The sequence below is a fragment of the Armigeres subalbatus genome, chromosome 3 (assembly GCF_024139115.2).
Source record: "Armigeres subalbatus isolate Guangzhou_Male chromosome 3, GZ_Asu_2, whole genome shotgun sequence".
In the NCBI taxonomy this organism is placed as follows: domain Eukaryota; kingdom Metazoa; phylum Arthropoda; class Insecta; order Diptera; family Culicidae; genus Armigeres; species Armigeres subalbatus.
The window spans coordinates 405,898,154-405,916,014 of NC_085141.1; positions in this window are offsets into that span (position 1 = coordinate 405,898,154).

Consider the following 17,861-nt stretch of genomic DNA (forward strand, 5'->3'; position numbering starts at 1 on the left):
TGTCAAACTTTCTAAAATTAAGATTTATTCGTTATATTTTGAATGAGCCGTGAATATCACAAAGCGGACATTAGACTGAAAAAATGTGTAAATTTTTTCATGATTCACCCTTATCCGGTATACGTCTGACGGTAGTGTCGTATTCCATCCGAAAACGGCTGAATGGAATCCGCCGTTGAAGAGCGGTGCGACTGTTCGTTTTAAAATTCGACAACAAACTGACGGTGCAATCTTCGTCGTTGCTACTCAACCCGATGGCGCTACCAACACCATCTCACACTGCGGTGGCTGCAATGCGCTAGCATTGCCATACCCCGCCGCGCAACTTCTCTCAGCCCTTCACAAGCTACCGATTCCTTGGCACAGGCTTAAATGAAGCAAAGTTCGTCAGAAAATTCAATATGTTGCTCTCCATACTCTCAAATACTCAATCATGCACAGATTCTTCCACGATAGAGGTCAATATTAGTGCATATGCAAAATTGAGAGTTCGAATCAAGTCTAATGTAAAACTTGCCACATTGTACAGTAAATTGGGGCACGCGAAATATGTGATTTCACGATTGGTATATTTGATTGCTTATGTTTAATGTACTATCCGCAATAGCAGAATCAATTCATAGTCTAGAATCACTTATACAAACTAAAATCATTAGCCGCTTACTCTGAATACTACAGGTAGGTGTAAATATCTCTGGCGTTTCTGAACCAATTTTTATATTTTTTTTTTTTCTGAGAAGAACCGGATAGGTTCCTAAATTATGACATTAGGATTGACCACTTGGTCTTGGAGTTATTCCGAGTTGTACTGGGGTAGGTTTTTTTTAACTGGGCAGTATTGCCTACTGAATCTGTTAAATGTGTCTATCTGTTGAAATTTCCTAACACCATCTAGGGGATGTATATCGGACATGTTCTACCCGTAATGGAACCTTTTCTAACCAGTCTGGGGATTATTCGCCCTTCCGGAACCGGCTATAAGGGAGTATATCCCGTGATGGCCAAATTGAAAAAGAAATTCCAACTATGGCTTGCGACACATCATATGTCATTATTTTGCAATCAGAAGTTGGAAAATGGCATCTGGGAAGCGGAATGACCTAACCTGGCCACATTGGCATGGTCCTAGGACATCCAGAATCCGGTCCCGGTGGACCACTTTTGCGGAAATTCCAAATTTAACTTGCTTACACTTATGTCATAATTTTGCGAACAGGAGCTCGAAAGTGACCTCCTGGAATTGAAGCGGCCAGACCTGGTCACATAAATAAAGTATTTAAAAAAAAACGTTTTATTACACATTAAAACCTGGGACATTAACACTAAACAAACCTTCATCAACTCCGCTTTGCTATAACCATTTGGTCATAAATATTACAAATGTTTTTAAATTATTTATAGAGTCCGGAAATTCGTCACGTAGTTTATCAAAAAATCATCCATCATTTCGCATACCTACTTCCTAAAAATAATGTTGTTATTCCCGTCCGCAAACAAACATGTTGTGGAACAAGTCTTCCAAAATATCCCCCTACCTAATTGACAGCTCGATCGACAGCTTTCACCTCAAGTTGTCATCGTTACACGATTTTTGCCTCAATTGACGCGTCTTCTTCGGGCGCAAAAAACTACGTGCATTTGTTGCTGTTGTTGTTATTGCTATGCTGACTTATGTCACTGTCACCATGTGGTACTTGCTTTATTTTCTCATCCACTTTATCGAAAATTGAAAATGACATCCGGAGCCGGAAAATAGCTTCGGCAATTATCATCATGTGCTCATGCAACGATTAGCATCGTTGAGGTAGGTACTTCCTCCGGCTGACTATCATGAAAGCCATCAACAACTCACTTTAATTATCGCGCCTCGTTCTCGGATTTGAAACAACAAGGAATAGACTCCGGAATCCGCACCAGTTGCGATTCACTTCTTTCGACTAAGTTTTACAGGTTGATAATAGGAAACCCTAGCAGGGTTATTAGCTATTTTTGGTCTCACTAAAACAATGCTGTATGTAGGAAAGATTTTGTTATTGCATAGTTTTTAAACAGTTGAATGTGGTTTTCACATCAATTACTTCCATCCGTTACCACAGATATTGATTTGGGACTTATCAAACTGTTTCTTACCGAGAACAGAAGCAGATTTGTTCCAACACAGTTCCTTATGAAATCTCTAGACAAAAGGTAAATGTCAAGACCGGTTTATCAAATCTCTAAAGAATCTGTAAAAATGTGGGGTTTTACTGGCCCAATTGTTGTACCTAGAAGTCGAGAGATGTTGCAGATGATTTTTAGTCAGATTTCAACTGTTTTCCGTTTGATATGACCGAAATTCATTTTAGCTGGAAATTGCATTCAACTCCAAAAACTCATAGAATGCAGAAGCACTGTCGAAGACGGCGACAACAACGGATGCAGGCAATAAAGTTTCCCAAGTTTACAGCACCTTGGGAACGCGCAAATTCACCATTTCTGGGGGGAGGAATAAATTACTCTGCAAATTTATTCACTTTCCCAGAAAAGGTAAAATGTTTCCCACTTTCATATTTTACGTTCCCCACCAGCCTCAAATGCGACAGAGTATGGTTGTTCTCTTAGAAGTGGGTACGCAAGTATCGCCGTCGTCGTTATCGTGACTATTGGTATGCATTCTACGGTTTGCTACTCCAGGTATAGAACACCAGATATGCCCATAAGAACTAGTTTTTCACTCATTTCGCGTACTTCCAACGTAGGCAACGTCGGAATGAATTCGTACAGAAAGGAAAATTGAACGATAAACTTTCATTCCGAAACTGACAGGAATCGGAGGCGCATACACTCCGGCGACAGACTCCGGTCCCGTCCGTTTATGTTGGCTTTATTAAAGTAGATTTTGTAATTTACATGAAAAATCAATTAGAAGTGCGACGTTGCTGGAAGCAGAACCAGGGGCACTAAATGTATGTATGCATTTTTACGTTCGGGTAGAATTTTTCTGGAATGTTCGTACGTGAGATGCTTCTAAATTGAAAGAATAAATAATGGCACTACATGATCTGGTACAAACTGCAAATTATTGTTTGTAATTAAGTTAATAAGAAATGCAATGAATGTTCCTGGTAACAAATGTATTATGAAGTTCTTTTTGCGAAGTTATTAGAAGAATTACAATTATAAGATCACAATTTCCTTTCCCCTTGTGTCCACAATAAAATTGCAACACATTTATTTATTTCGTTACAATCAGGTATTACCTCGGTAAGCCTGAAACTTTCGGGTTATGAAATAAAACCTTTTGCTACGAATCCCATGTTGCTTCATTTAATTTTACAGCTAAGATCCATTTTCGCCACCTTTCTCTTCTAAACAAATTTCTATTCCATAACCACGCAAATTAAAAAACAATCTCCTTATTTCGTCCAGTGGTTATTAATGACCGTTGATAAAGGTTATTAATGATTGTAACTTGATGTAAATGGCAGCCAAAGAATAGTCAAACCTTTCACTTAATCTATTTGGTTATGATTCTTAATTAGCTAGTTGTTGTCCAAAAACGTTTTCTATTTTCTGTATGGAAATCAGGAGGAGCGATTATAAAGTTCTTTGTTAACTAAGGTAATATTTTTCTCAAATTAACCAAAGCTCTCTAGAGCATGAAGATGCAGATTTTTGCTTAAAACTAGAAATTGGAATGAATCTATCTTTAAAAAAAATAAATACCAATACGGTTGACCACTTAGAATACATTCTGCATTATTGATTAAAAGATTAATTGTAAAAAAATATGTTTTTAAATAAACATAAATATTACCAAAATATTTACATCCGAGCATTTCTGAAAACATTGATAAAGAACATATTTTCATCATCATTCCAGCCCACATCCCAGAAAATATCCAAATATCGCTTTACAGATATCCTTTTCCGCTAAAAAAACAAATCAGCGTCCATCGCATCATCAATGAAACCGCGCCAGCAAATTTCCAAAGAATGGAATATGATTTCTTCCTCATTTTAGCTGCTTTATTACGTAAACACTTCCGCCACGCGTTTTCCCATCGGTAGTCATCGTTCGCTAGTCATTCCGGTGCACAAGCATGATTCCCTCTGAAGTCGGATTGAAAGAAACACCCCCCAAACTATTACCCAGCCAGTCAGTGGCAAAAGGGTGCGAATGCGAAAATAGGGTGGCCCTCTCATGTCCGCACCGACCCCGGTGATGATCCTGAGCGTTGCTCCTTTTTGTTCGATTCGATTCTTTCCTTTTTTTGTCGCTCGAACATCGGAAAAACTATGACGATGAACCTGGGCTGGATGGACGACCGGGCGACAACGTTCGCAGGAGCACTTGTGCTGTTGTAGTCAGTTGTTTGATTGAAGTGGATCTGTTGGTTGGTCCTTTTATTTGCAAGCTACTGCTTCTTCGAGTTGTCAAAAGACTTGAACTGGTCCCGGGTGTTTGGATAGTGCTGCTAAATCTGTACAATTCCTTCGTTTGGTTTGCTCATCTTGAGTGGCACGGTTGGTCGATTGTAGGGGGAGGGGGGTGTACTCAAAGGGCTTCTGGGTCCAAAAACCCAATGGAGCGAGACGTGACGCGTGTGCTTTTTTCTGTTTCGTGGACAGTGAGCTTGCAAGGATATGTATGTTCAAGTGATTATCGTATTCTGAATGGGGCGCACAGCAAATACTAGCCACACGGTAGGGAGCGAGTTTCTCAAGAGGTTTCCTTCTTTTGACCGGTATTTTGTCCGATCCAGCAGAAGATGAACGAATGCTGCCAATCTCCTGATGCGGGTATTGATGCTGCTGGTACTGTTGCCCGTTTAGCAAGAAAGTCTTTTACGAACGGAATGCGCTTTTCAAGCTTCTTTTGAAACTCAAAGATGCAGCTAATAGCTTTCCTCCTTTGAGGTGGTGTTATGGGTATTCCTTGTTCGTAAGAAATCTGCTTTGCACTATGAAAAGGATGATTATGAGAATTTCGCAACCAACCAATCCGAAACGATTAGTTTCTTCATAGGAAAATTTGACTAAATCTTATAACTTAACACAAAGAGAACTTCTATCTTATTTCTATCTATCTATCTATCTATCTATCTATCTATCTATCTATCTATCTATCTATCTATCTATCTATCTATCTATCTATCTATCTATCTATCTATCTATCTATCTATCTATCTATCTATCTATCTATCTATCTATCTATCTATCTATCTATCTATCTATCTATCTATCTATCTATCTATCTATCTATCTATCTATCTATCTATCTATCTATCTATCTATCTATCTATCTATCTATCTATCTATCTATCTATCTATCTATCTATCTATCTATCTATCTATCTATCTATCTATCTATCTATCTATCTATCTATCTATCTATCTATCTATCTATCTATCTATCAATTTTTTTTTCTGCATTTTTTATGCAAACTCCACAGAAATCTCGAATGATAGATGATTTGGCCCTTCCAAAAATGTATGCAAAAAATGACCCTGTTTCGATTTCCATCTCACTGAACATATATTCAGCACCAATCTCGTCGCTTCTTTTTGCTAACACGCGTGCTCACTGTTGAAAAAAATCACAAAAATAAGAAACAAGCCAAATTCCTTTTCATTGCTTTGTTTTTGATGGGATAGAAATAGGAGCTATGGGATGAAGTGCCGTATACTTTCGTTTAAGAGATAATGATTTTTTGAAAACTTGCCTCTCTGGACGAAGAAACCGTCCTTTGGTATTTCGGTCTGCAATTATTTCGTAAAATTGAACTTTTTGTTTTTAATAGAGAGAAACTATTTAAACAAAAACTTTTTTAACAATTCCTTCAAACATTCCTCCAGGTCAGTCAACCCTTTTTTTAGGGATTCTCCTTTGAACATTCATACTGAGCTTCTTGAAAGGAGGCTTCCGAGCCTCTTGAAAGGAGGCTTCCGAGCCTCTTGAAAGGAGGCTTCCGAGCCTCTTGAAAGGAGGCTTCCGAGCCTCTTGAAAGGAGGCTTCCGAGCCTCTTGAAAGGAGGCTTCCGAGCCTATTGAAAGGAGGCTTGAGGCCTCTTGAAAGGAGGCTGAGCCTCTTGAAAGGAGGCTTCCAGGCCTCTTGAAGGAGGCTCGAGGCCTCTTGAAAGGAGGCTTCCAGGCCTCTTGAAAGGAGGCTTCCGAGCCTCTTGAAAGGAGGCTGAGCCTCTTGAAAGGAGGCTGGAGCCTCTTGAAGGAGGCTCTGAGCCTCTTGAAAGGAGGCTTCTGAGCCTCTTGAAGGAGGCCTGAGGCCTCTTGAAAGGAGGCCTGAGCCTCTTGAAAGGAGGCTTCCAGAGCCTCTTGAAGGAGGCTTCCGGGCCTCTTGAAAGGAGGCTTCCGGGCCTCTTAAAGGAGGCCTGAGCCTCTTGAAGGAGGCTTCCGGGCCTCTTGAAGGGAGGCTTCTGAGCCTCTTGAAGGAGGTTCAGGCCTCTTGAAGGAGGCTGAGCCTCTTGAAAGGAGGCTTCCGGGCCTCTTGAAGGAGGCCTGAGCCTCTTGAAAGGAGGCTTCCAGGCCTCTTGAAAGGGAGGCCTGAGCCTCTTGAAAGGGAGGCTGAGCCTCTTGAAGGGAGGCCTGGGCCTCTTGAAAGGAGGCCTGAGTCTCTTGAAAGGAGGCTTCCAGGCCTCTTGAAGGAGGCTTCAGGCCTCTTGAAGGAGGCTTCCAGGCCTCTTGAAAGGAGGCTTCTGGGCCTCTTGAAGGAGGCTTCCAGGCCTCTTGAAGGAGGCCTGAGGCCTCTTGAAAGGAGGCTTCCGGGCCTCTTGAAGGAGGCTTCCGGGCCTCTTGAAGGAGGCTTCCAGGCCTCTTGAAAGGAGGCTTCCAGGCCTCTTGAAGGAGGCTTCCGGGCCTCTTGAAGGAGGCTTCCAGGCCTCTTGAAAGGAGGCTTCTGAGCCTCTTGAAGGAGGCTGAGGCCTCTTGAAGGAGGCTTCCAGGCCTCTTGAAGGAGGCTTCCGGGCCTCTTGAAAGGAGGCTTCCGGGCCTCTTGAAAGGAGGCTTCCGGGCCTCTTGAAAGGAGGCTTCCGGGCCTCTTGAAAGGAGGCTTCCGGGCCTCTTGAAAGGAGGCTTCCGGGCCTCTTGAAAGGAGCCCAGACAACCAGAATGCATGCATAATTGAATTGTTTTTCTGTTATGCGATGCCTTTGCGCACAAATTTCATCGCATAATAGTCGCGAAAATGCTTTTTACGTACAAAAGTGGAGGCGATATATATGTTTTTCTTATCCGACGTTGCACGGTAGTGTATGCGATGTGTACGATTTTTAGGCGAGTTTGTTCGTTATGCATTGCGATGTAGTTTGTGATAACAAACTCTGTTTGAAAGATAATCCGATTTCATGTGAGTTTGATTGCAGGAATATGCGATGTCAACAAATGAAGCTGGAATAAACTCGTAAAATAGCCTACTGTGCGGGAAAATTTATAAATAAACTGATGAGCTTTGCACAACAATGCGAATCTGATGAAACTTGGATCGGTAAACGATTTTGATCGTGCATTCTTATGCGATGTGTGGTTGTCTGGGAGGCTTCCGAGCCTCTTGAAAGGAGGCTTCCGAGCCTCTTGAAAGGAGGCTTCCGAGCCTCTTGAAAGGAGGCTTCCGAGCCTCTTGAAAGGAGGCTTCCGAGCCTCTTGAAAGGAGGCTTCCGAGCCTCTTGAAGGAGGTTCCAGGCCTATTGAAAGGAGGCTTCCGAGCCTCTTGAAAGGAGGCTTCAGGCCTCTTGAAAGGAGGCTTCCAGGCCTCTTGAAAGGAGGCTTCTGAGCCTCTTGAAGGAGGCTTCCAGGCCTCTTGAAAGGAGGCTTCCAGGCCTCTTGAAGGAGGCTTCCAGGCCTCTTGAAAGGAGGCTGAGCCTCTTGAAAGGAGGCTTCCAGGCCTCTTGAAGGAGGCTTCCAGGCCTCTTGAAGGAGGCTGAGCCTCTTGAAGGAGGCTTCCAGGCCTCTTGAAGGAGGCTGGGCCTCTTGAAGGAGGCTTCCAGGCCTCTTGAAGGAGGCTTCCGGGCCTCTTGAAGGAGGCTTTGAGCCTCTTGAAGGAGGCTGGGCCTCTTGAAGGAGGCTTCCAGGCCTCTTGAAGGAGGCTTCCAGGCCTCTTGAAGGAGGCTTCCGGGCCTCTTGAAGGAGGCTTCCGGGCCTCTTGAAGGAGGCTGGGCCTCTTGAAGGAGGCTTCCGGGCCTCTTGAAGGAGGCTGGAGGCCTCTTGAAGGAGGCTTCCGAGCCTCTTGAAGGAGGCTGGGCCTCTTGAAAGGAGGCTTCTGAGGCCTCTTGAAGGGAGGCTTCCAGGCCTCTTGAAGGAGGCTGGGCCTCTTGAAAGGAGGCTCTGAGCCTCTTGAAGGAGGCTTCCGAGGCCTCTTGAAGGGCTTCCAGGCCTCTTGAAAGGAGGCTTCCAGGCCTCTTGAAGGAGGCTGAGCCTCTTGAAAGGAGGCTCTGAGCCTCTTGAAGGAGGCTTCCAGGCCTCTTGAAGGAGGCTGAGCCTCTTGAAAGGAGGCTTCCGGGCCTCTTGAAAGGAGGCTTCTGAGCCTCTTGAAGGAGGCTTCTGAGCCTCTTGAAGGAGGCTGAGCCTCTTGAAGGAGGCCTCTTGAAGGAGCTTCCAGGCCTCTTGAAGGAGGCTTCCGAGCCTCTTGAAGGAGGCTTGAGCCTCTTGAAGGAGGCTGGGGCCTCTTGAAGGGAGGCTGGGGCCTCTTGAAAGGAGGCTGGGCCTCTTGAAGGGAGGCTTCCAGGCCTCTTGAAGGAGGCTTCCAGGCCTCTTGAAAGGAGGCTTCTGAGCCTCTTGAAGGAGGCTTCCGGGCCTCTTGAAGGGAGGCTTCCAGGCCTCTTGAAAGGAGGCTCTGAGGCCTCTTGAAAGGAGGCTGAGGCCTCTTGAAGGAGGCTTGAGGCCTCTTGAAGGAGGCTGGGCCTCTTGAAGGAGGCCTGAGGCCTCTTGAAGGAGGCTTCCAGGCCTCTTGAAGGAGGCTTCCGGGCCTCTTGAAGGGAGGCTTCTGAGGCCTCTTGAAAGGAGGCTTCTGAGCCTCTTGAAGGAGGCTTCCGGGCCTCTTGAAGGAGGCCTGGGCCTCTTGAAGGAGGCTGAGGCCTCTTGAAGGAGGCTGGGCCTCTTGAAGGGAGGCCAGAGCCTCTTGAAGGAGGCTTCCGGGCCTCTTGAAGGAGGCTGGGCCTCTTGAAAGGAGGCTTCTGAGCCTCTTGAAGGAGGCTTCCAGGCCTCTTGAAGGAGGCTTCCAGGCCTCTTGAAGGAGGCTGAGCCTCTTGAAAGGAGGCTGGGCCCTCTTGAAAGGAGGCTTCCAGGCCTCTTGAAAGGGAGGCTTCGAGGCCTCTTGAAAGGAGGCTTCCGGGCCTCTTGAAAGGAGGCTTCCAGGCCTCTTGAAGGAGGCTTCCGGGCCTCTTGAAGGAGGCTGGGCCTCTTGAAGGAGGCTTCCAGGCCTCTTGAAGGAGGCTGGGCCCTCTTGAAGGGAGGCTGGGCCTCTTGAAGGAGGCTCCGGGCCTCTTGAAAGGAGGCTTCCGGGCCTCTTGAAAGGAGGGCTGGGCCTCTTGAAGGAGGCTGGGCCTCTTGAAGGAGGCTTCCAGGCCTCTTGAAAGGAGGCTTCGAGCCTCTTGAAGGAGGCTGAGGCCTCTTGAAGGGCCTCTTGAAGGAGGAGGCCTCTTGAAGGAGGAGGCTTGAGGCCTCTTGAAGGAGGCTTCTGAGGCCTCTTGAAAGGAGGCTTCCAGGCCTCTTGAAAGGAGGCTTCCGGGCCTCTTGAAGGAGGCTGGGGCCTCTTGAAGGAGGCTTCCAGGCCTCTTGAAGGAGGCCTGAGCCTCTTGAAGGAGGCTTCTGAGGCCTCTTGAAGGAGGCTTCCGGGCCTCTTGAAGGAGGCTTCAGGCCTCTTGAAAGGAGGCTTCAGGCCTCTTGAAAGGAGGCTTCCAGGCCTCTTGAAGGAGGCTGAGCCTCTTGAAGGAGCTGAGCCTCTTGAAGGAGGCTTCCAGGCCTCTTGAAGGAGGCTTCCAGGCCTCTTGAAGGAGGCTTCCAGGCCTCTTGAAAGGAGGCTTCTGAGGCCCTCTTGAAAGGAGGCGAGCCTCTTGAAAGGAGGCTGAGCCTCTTGAAGGAGGCTGGGGCCTCTTGAAGGAGGCTTCCAGGCCTCTTGAAGGAGGCTGGGCCTCTTGAAGGAGGCTTGGGCCTCTTGAAGGAGGCTTCCGGAGCCTCTTGAAGGAGGCTGGGCCTCTTGAAGGAGGCTTCCGGGCCTCTTGAAGGGAGGCTTCCAGGCCTCTTGAAGGAGGCTGAGGCCTCTTGAAGGAGGCTGAGCCTCTTGAAGGAGGCTTGAGGCCTCTTGAAAGGAGGCTGGGCCTCTTGAAGGAGGCTGAGGCCTCTTGAAGGGCTTCCAGGCCTCTTGAAGGAGGCTTCCGGGCCTCTTGAAAGGAGGCTGAGCCTCTTGAAGGAGGCTGGGCCTCTTGAAGGAGGCTTGAGGCCTCTTGAAAGGAGGCCCAGGCCTCTTGAAGGAGGCTGAGGCCTCTTGAAGGAGGCTTCCAGGCCTCTTGAAAGGAGGCTGGGAGCCTCTTGAAAGGAGGCTTGAGGCCTCTTGAAAGGAGGCTGAGCCTCTTGAAAGGAGGCTTCTGAGCCTCTTGAAAGGAGGCTTCCAGGGCCTCTTGAAGGAGGCTGGGCCTCTTGAAGGAGGCTTCCAGGCCTCTTGAAGGGAGGCTTCCGGGCCTCTTGAAAGGAGGCTGGGGCCTCTTGAAAGGAGGCTTCTGAGCCTCTTGAAGGAGGCTTCTGGGCCTCTTGAAAGGGAGGCCTGAGGCCTCTTGAAGGAGGCTTCCGGGCCCCTTGAAGGAGGCTTCCGGGGCCCTCTTGAAGGAGGCTTCCAGGCCTCTTGAAAGGAGGCTTCCGGGCCTCTTGAAGGAGGCTTCCAGGCCTCTTGAAGGAGGCTTCTGAGCCCTCTTGAAAGGAGGCTGAGCCTCTTGAAGGAGGCTTCCTGGCCTCTTGAAAGGAGGCTTGGGCCTCTTGAAGGAGGCTTCCAGGCCCTCTTGAAAGGGAGGCTTCTGAGCCTCTTGAAGGAGGCTTCCAGGCCTCTTGAAAGGAGGCTGAGCCTCTTGAAAGGAGGCTTCCAGGCCTCTTGAAGGAGGCTTCCAGGCCTCTTGAAGGAGGCTGGGGCCTCTTGAAGGAGGGCTGGGCCTCTTGAAAGGAGGCTTCCAGGCCTCTTGAAGGAGGCTTCCGGGCCTCTTGAAGGAGGCTTCCGGGGCCTCTTGAAGGAGGCTTCCAGGCCTCTTGAAAGGGAGGCTGGGCCTCTTGAAGGAGGCTGGGGCCTCTTGAAGGAGGCTTGGGCCCTCTTGAAAGGAGGGCTTCCAGGCCTCTTGAAGGAGGCTGAGCCTCTTGAAGGAGGCTTCCGGGCCTCTTGAAAGGAGGCTTCTGAGGCCTCTTGAAAGGAGGCTGAGCCTCTTGAAGGAGGCTTCTGGAGCCTCTTGAAGGAGGCTGGGCCTCTTGAAGGAGGCTTCTGAGCCTCTTGAAGGAGGCTTCCAGGCCTCTTGAAAGGAGGCTTCTGAGCCTCTTGAAGGGAGGCTGGGGCCTCTTGAAAGGAGGCTTCTGGGCCTCTTGAAGGAGGCTTGAGGCCTCTTGAAGGAGGCTTCCAGGCCTCTTGAAGGAGGCTTCCAGGCCTCTTGAAGGAGGCTGGGCCTCTTGAAGGAGGCTTCCGGGCCTCTTGAAGGGAGGCTGAGGCCTCTTGAAGGAGGCTTCCGGGCCTCTTGAAGGAGGCTGAGCCTCTTGAAGGAGGCTTCCAGGCCTCTTGAAGGAGGCTTCCAGGCCTCTTGAAGGGAGGCTTCCGGGCCTCTTGAAGGAGGCTGAGCCTCTTGAAGGAGGCTGGGCCTCTTGAAGGAGGCTTCCGGGCCTCTTGAAGGAGGCTGGGCCTCTTGAAGGAGGCCTGGGCCTCTTGAAGGAGGCTGAGCCTCTTGAAGGAGGCTTCCAGGCCTCTTGAAAGGAGGCTGGGCCTCTTGAAGGGAGGCTTCCAGGCCTCTTGAAAGGAGGCCTGAGCCTCTTGAAGGAGGCTTCCAGGCCTCTTGAAGGAGGCTGAGCCTCTTGAAGGAGGCTTCCAGGCCTCTTGAAGGAGGCTTCCGGCCTCTTGAAGGAGGCTGAGGCCTCTTGAAGGAGGCTTCCAGGCCTCTTGAAGGAGGCTTCTGAGGCCTCTTGAAAGGGCTTCTGAGCCTCTTGAAAGGAGGCTGGGCCTCTTGAAGGAGGCTTCCGAGCCTCTTGAAGGGAGGCTTCCAGGCCTCTTGAAGGAGGCTTCCAGGCCTCTTGAAGGAGGCTTGAGCCTCTTGAAGGAGGCTTCCGGGCCTCTTGAAGGAGGCTTCCGAGCCTCTTGAAGGAGGCTTCCGGGCCTCTTGAAGGAGGCTTCCAGGCCTCTTGAAGGAGGCTTGGGCCTCTTGAAGGAGGCTGGGGCCTCTTGAAGGAGGCTGAGCCTCTTGAAGGAGGCTGGGCCTCTTGAGAGGAGGCCCGGGCCTCTTGAAGGAGGCCGGGCCTCTTGAAGGAGGCTGGGCCTCTTGAAAGGGAGGCTTCCAGGCCTCTTGAAGGAGGCTTGAGGAGCTGGGCCTCTTGAAGGAGGCTTCAGGCCTCTTGAAGGAGGCTTCAGGGCCTCTTGAAGGAGGCTGAGCCTCTTGAAGGAGGCTTCCGAGGCCTCTTGAAGGAGGCTTCCAGGCCTCTTGAAGGAGGCTTGAGGCCTCTTGAAGGAGGCTTGAGGCCTCTTGAAGGAGGCTTCCGGGCCTCTTGAAAGGAGGCTTCCAGGCCTCTTGAAGGGAGGCTTCCAGGCCTCTTGAAGGAGGCTGGGCCTCTTGAAGGGCTTCCAGGCCTCTTGAAGGAGGCTTGAGGCCTCTTGAAGGAGGCTTCCGGGCCTCTTGAAAGGAGGCTGGGCCTCTTGAAGGAGGCTTCGAGGCCTCTTGAAAGGGAGGCTTCAGGCCTCTTGAAGGGGGCCTCTTGAAAGGAGGCTTCCGGGCCTCTTGAAAGGAGGCTTCCGAGCCTCTTGAAAGGAGGCTTCCGAGCCTCTTGAAAGGAGGCTTCCGAGCCTCTTGAAAGAAGGCTTCCGAGCCTCTTGAAAGAAGGCTTCCGAGCCTCTTGAAAGGAGGCTTCCAAGCCTCTTGGAAGAACGGCAAAAAATAATTGCTGAAGATAAAACTAGGATAGCAATTATTTTGAAAATTTTATATTGATAAATCGAAATTTTGTATTAATGTACATTACTGCTTGATGGCCCGGTAAAGTGAGGAACACGATTGAGCCTTAAAAATGAACAACATGGTAAAAAACTACTGACCTTTTCGGAAAAGAAACCTTCATGCTTCTAAAATGTAGGCTTCCAAATCATTAGATTCTAAATTTTAGTCACTCGACATTAAATATTTTTAATCTTTTGTCCCACACCGCAGCACTTTGGTTAAGTTTGGCAGTTTGGCATAATGATCGTTTGTCATAATTGTTATCAAAGCTGTGTGATTTATGATAAGATTAAGTCATTCATCTTCGTTGTTCCTACCATGAAATATGAAACGCATTATTGTAGAAATTGACGCGGCAAATAAAGAATAAAGAAGGTTCCTGTAAAATCAGAAATATTTCAAATGTTGGCATACCTGCTAGCAAGCTTTGAATTAATTTGACATTGGTGGCTAAACCGTCTAAGACGAATTAAGTACTGTCCATTTAATTCCACCAGTTAATTTTCGTTATCTTTGCAGATACGTATTTCGACCACAACTGTGTGGTCGTCTTCAGTGTCTTGTACTTGACTCGACTTGTCTGCAAACGTATCTGCAAAGATAACGAAAATTAACTGGTGGAATTAAATGGACAGTACTTAATTCGTCTTAGACGGTTTAATACATTCCACTAAACGAGCTTAATATATTTTTCTGATTGGTGGCTAGTTTTATTTTCCATGTATGGGTTAGCAGAAAAACCTGCCCATTGTGCATTTCTCCTGTCTCTCCTGCTAAAAAAATCTTATTAACTCATGCGTTCTGTAAAATATTGTTTGAAAAGGAACTCATTCGCTCATACATGAAGACATTACTTCTATTTGTCGATCTCATTCGCCGTCGCAGTTATTCTGGAACTTACAAAAAAAATCGTTCTCTTCCTAAATCATAAAAAAGCAAATGACAAAAAAAAACAATTTAGACTACACTTAAAAAATAGATAATTTAGGCAATTCAAGAATTTTCTCTATTTCATCCGTCTTTTCTATCTCTTCTTCTTTTATTCCTGTTTCTCCAATAGTTCTGCATTCCAACTGGAACTTGACCAACATTTTAATTTAGGATTTTCTAGCATTTCTACTGTAATTACCTAAGAGCAATTTATGCCTGCCATTGCATGAATATGCGTTTTGTTTGGTATGAGTGGGCAATGGATGCAATATTCCCATGGAGTCAAGAATGTTCCGAAAGCATCGAACTCACCATCTTCGGATTGATAATCCTACGCCTCTGCTCGCATTGCTACCCGGATACTCTAACCAACTCCCACATCTGATAAATACAAAGCGATAAAAAAATCAAATTTTCTTCTATTGCTATGAATACCGTCATCACAACAGCCCGTATATTTGGAGTGTCGAGGCAGAGTTGATTGAATCCCATGGGTTGGCTCATAACAAAGGATCAGTTCCAATAAACACTTCACGCTATCCGGTTCATCAAACAGACACACTCCGGCGGAACTGCATTTTCCAATAACGGTACCACGACGCCATCGGGGCACAGACAACAACCCGCCCGTACAGTGTGCCAACAGCATCCTGGCTCCCATGAATCCATCAAAGCGCAGTGTAGCACGCCTTTTTCCGCAGTTTTGTACTATCTTGACTTATGATCTGTCGTTAGCGATGTGGCGTAGCCGAACGGGTGGAAAAATCCAGGAAAAAGTCGCTGAAATTGCATTTCGATGTTGGAAGCCGATGCGGAGAGACCATCATCAGTCAGCCTGCCGGCATGGATATCGTCCTCTGCCTGTTCGCAAGAAGCGTGAGAAAAAGAGTGCTCTCAACCTCTACCGTACCTACTACAGCTACATACTTATTTGTTGGCCTGTCTCCGAGCAGCAACAGCAACCAGCCAGCCGGCAGAGGCAGCGTCATCACCGAGTTCAAATATTTGCCCAGCTACTTTCTGTCGACACGAAAAATAGATTTGCGGCATCATCGAGAAAATTTGCCAATTTTGAACTGATCGGGGTGGGGAGAAGCAGTGGTCGTATTTTTGAAGCCAATGTGTGCAGTCAGTATGTCACAGAGCAACCTCTTCTAGATGGCATTTCTTCGACAAAGAGTTCTACATATTCAGTCAGATGTTGCGCTGAACTGATTCCGGGATTCACGTACTGCAAACCAAAAAGTAAAGCAATCTGGTATTCCCTAGAATAAAAACTCACCCTAAAAAAATAATTTCCTATTATTTAAAAAAAAAATCAAAGCAAAATCAAAGCAAGCAAATAAAAAAATCAAAGTAGTAGCAGTAAATAGATGCAACATTTCCCTATATAGTGCCAAAATTCCATAAACAATAAAACAAATTTCCGAGAAACAAAAATATATTAGCATTTTGAAAAGTAAAAATTGCATAAATAATATAAATAAAATAAACCAATATTAGCAACAAACAATTACAAAATTTCACACAAAATATACACAAAAAATAAAACCTTCCTCAAAAAGCAATAAAGCGCAATGAAAAGTATGAAAATCTGAGTATAAAAGTATTAGATCTGAGCATGTTTTTTCAAAGATGAGTCCTTTATGTTTGTTGTACATTGAAAATGTATTCAATTTTATCACTTTTTCTTATTGTTCTTTTGTGGAAAGATTTTAAGTTTTTATTTTTCCCTTTCTCGTATTTACTTTTTAAAGTGCTTTTTTTAGCTGGGTATCTACAAAACGCTCATTAGACAAGTAGTCCTCTACAGACACGAAACCTGGACGATGCTCGTGAAGGACCAACGTGCCTTTTTAAAAATAAATGGCGGACGTTACGTGTACTTCAGAGGCCACTCCATCACCACAGGCAGACAGGTAGAGGGAGGCCTTGGCTACATGTGGGTGGTGTTGGTTTGCGAGGGAGTATTATCAAATTATAGGCAAATTAACGTTTGAATCTTTGATTACAAAATCGCATACGTTCTATTGAATAAGTACCCGTAAAGTAGTAAAAAATTTGTTTTGTGAAATTGTTTATGAAAATTTTGCATTATTTGTGAAAATTTTATTATTATTTATTGTTCATACCCTGATTTCTTTATTGGCAATTTCTATTTTTTTTATTGAAATTTTCTAATTCTTTATGGAAATTTTATTTTGCTGCCAAATGGAAATGCTCTGTTATTGATGTACTCTTACGTACACCTGTGCTCAGCATGAAGGAAGGGCGCAGGTCAATTTTCACACATAATAGATTTTGACCTTGAGATTTTCTTCTACTTCGGTAGTTACGAAGAAAAATGCTGAATATTATTATGATGTGTTTGTCTTGATATAGAGTTTTCTCTAATATTCTATTTATTAAAAAAAGGCTCTTTAATCATACTTTTTTGACAATCGGTCACAAGTTTCTTGTGCAATGATAGATAATTTACAGAATGTTTAAGCTGACTTTGAGCTAGTTTGGACTCAATCACAGAAACTATTATGATATAAAATGATCATAATTCGCGAAAGCCGCCATTTCTCCTACTTCGATAGAATATACATAATTTCAGTCGATTTCATGTCTTTTACCAAATTTCCCACAACATTCTCGATTACATTCCTGTATGAACTTGTCAGCGCAATTTTTATTTCAAAATTGATCTTTCATTATCGAATTAATACAATTTTAAGTAGAAATCTTAAGATCGAATACTCTGGTTGTTTGCTCGCCCTAATTAATTGTTTGCTCGCCCTAACTACATTCATAACAATGTGTGTATTAATCTTCACAAATAATGAGATTATCACCGTAGTATCGGTCATACGACCAATGAGGTTCGAATACTATGTTTTTGTGAAAACTTATCAATACAGCCAACTCTATATGGTATCTACTAATAAAATTCAAAAGACATAAAACAATGGCGTAAGTTTTTCCATCAAGCACAATTTAGTAGTAGCGAACCAAAACAAAAGCATACGCAACATCAGTGGTCCTAGTAACAAGAAATCAGATATTTAATTATCGGAACTTTCCAATCATTATTCTCCCAATCCCGGAGGGGAAAAAATCCAAAGAAATCTAAATAAAGCTCAGACAAAAAAGTGCACGGTCGTTGATCGAAAATCAGTACTCGGAACAAAGTACATATTCGGAATATCCTGAAGCAATGTCTGGTGTGGGGGAGGGTTGTCGTGCGACAGCGGAGGAAGCAGTGTATACATTTCGGCATTCCCAGCGTGCTCATTAGTCATTGGGATGTGAAGTGGAACAAATCCTTCGTTTTTCTCTGTTTCTGGTATGAACGAGGAAACCAATGAAATGGCATTGCTAGAGATTGTCAGTCGTTTAAATGATGAGACTGTAATGCTGGGGGAGGGAGTAGTGCTGTTCTCGGTTCGGTACATGTGCTCTGGTGCTCGTGCTCGTTTTGGCTTATGTTTTCCAGTAAATATTTAACCGGATTAGTGCGATTTCGGTCTCTCCAGCGTTCGGTCTGATTCCATGCTGAAGTGAATATTTGTCGACAAAATAAAACGACGCCAAGTGCTGCTCGACGGGCTGAACTGCTGCACTAATCCCCCTCGAAATCAGACCGGAGTATGTAGCAATTTCGGCGAAATTTGAACAAGAAATCGTACACTAATTTAGCTTTTTTTTGCAATACTTGATATGCTTTGAGCAATAAAAATAGAGTTTACAATAGAGCGAACTGAAGTATACATTTGTTGTGATTCTACA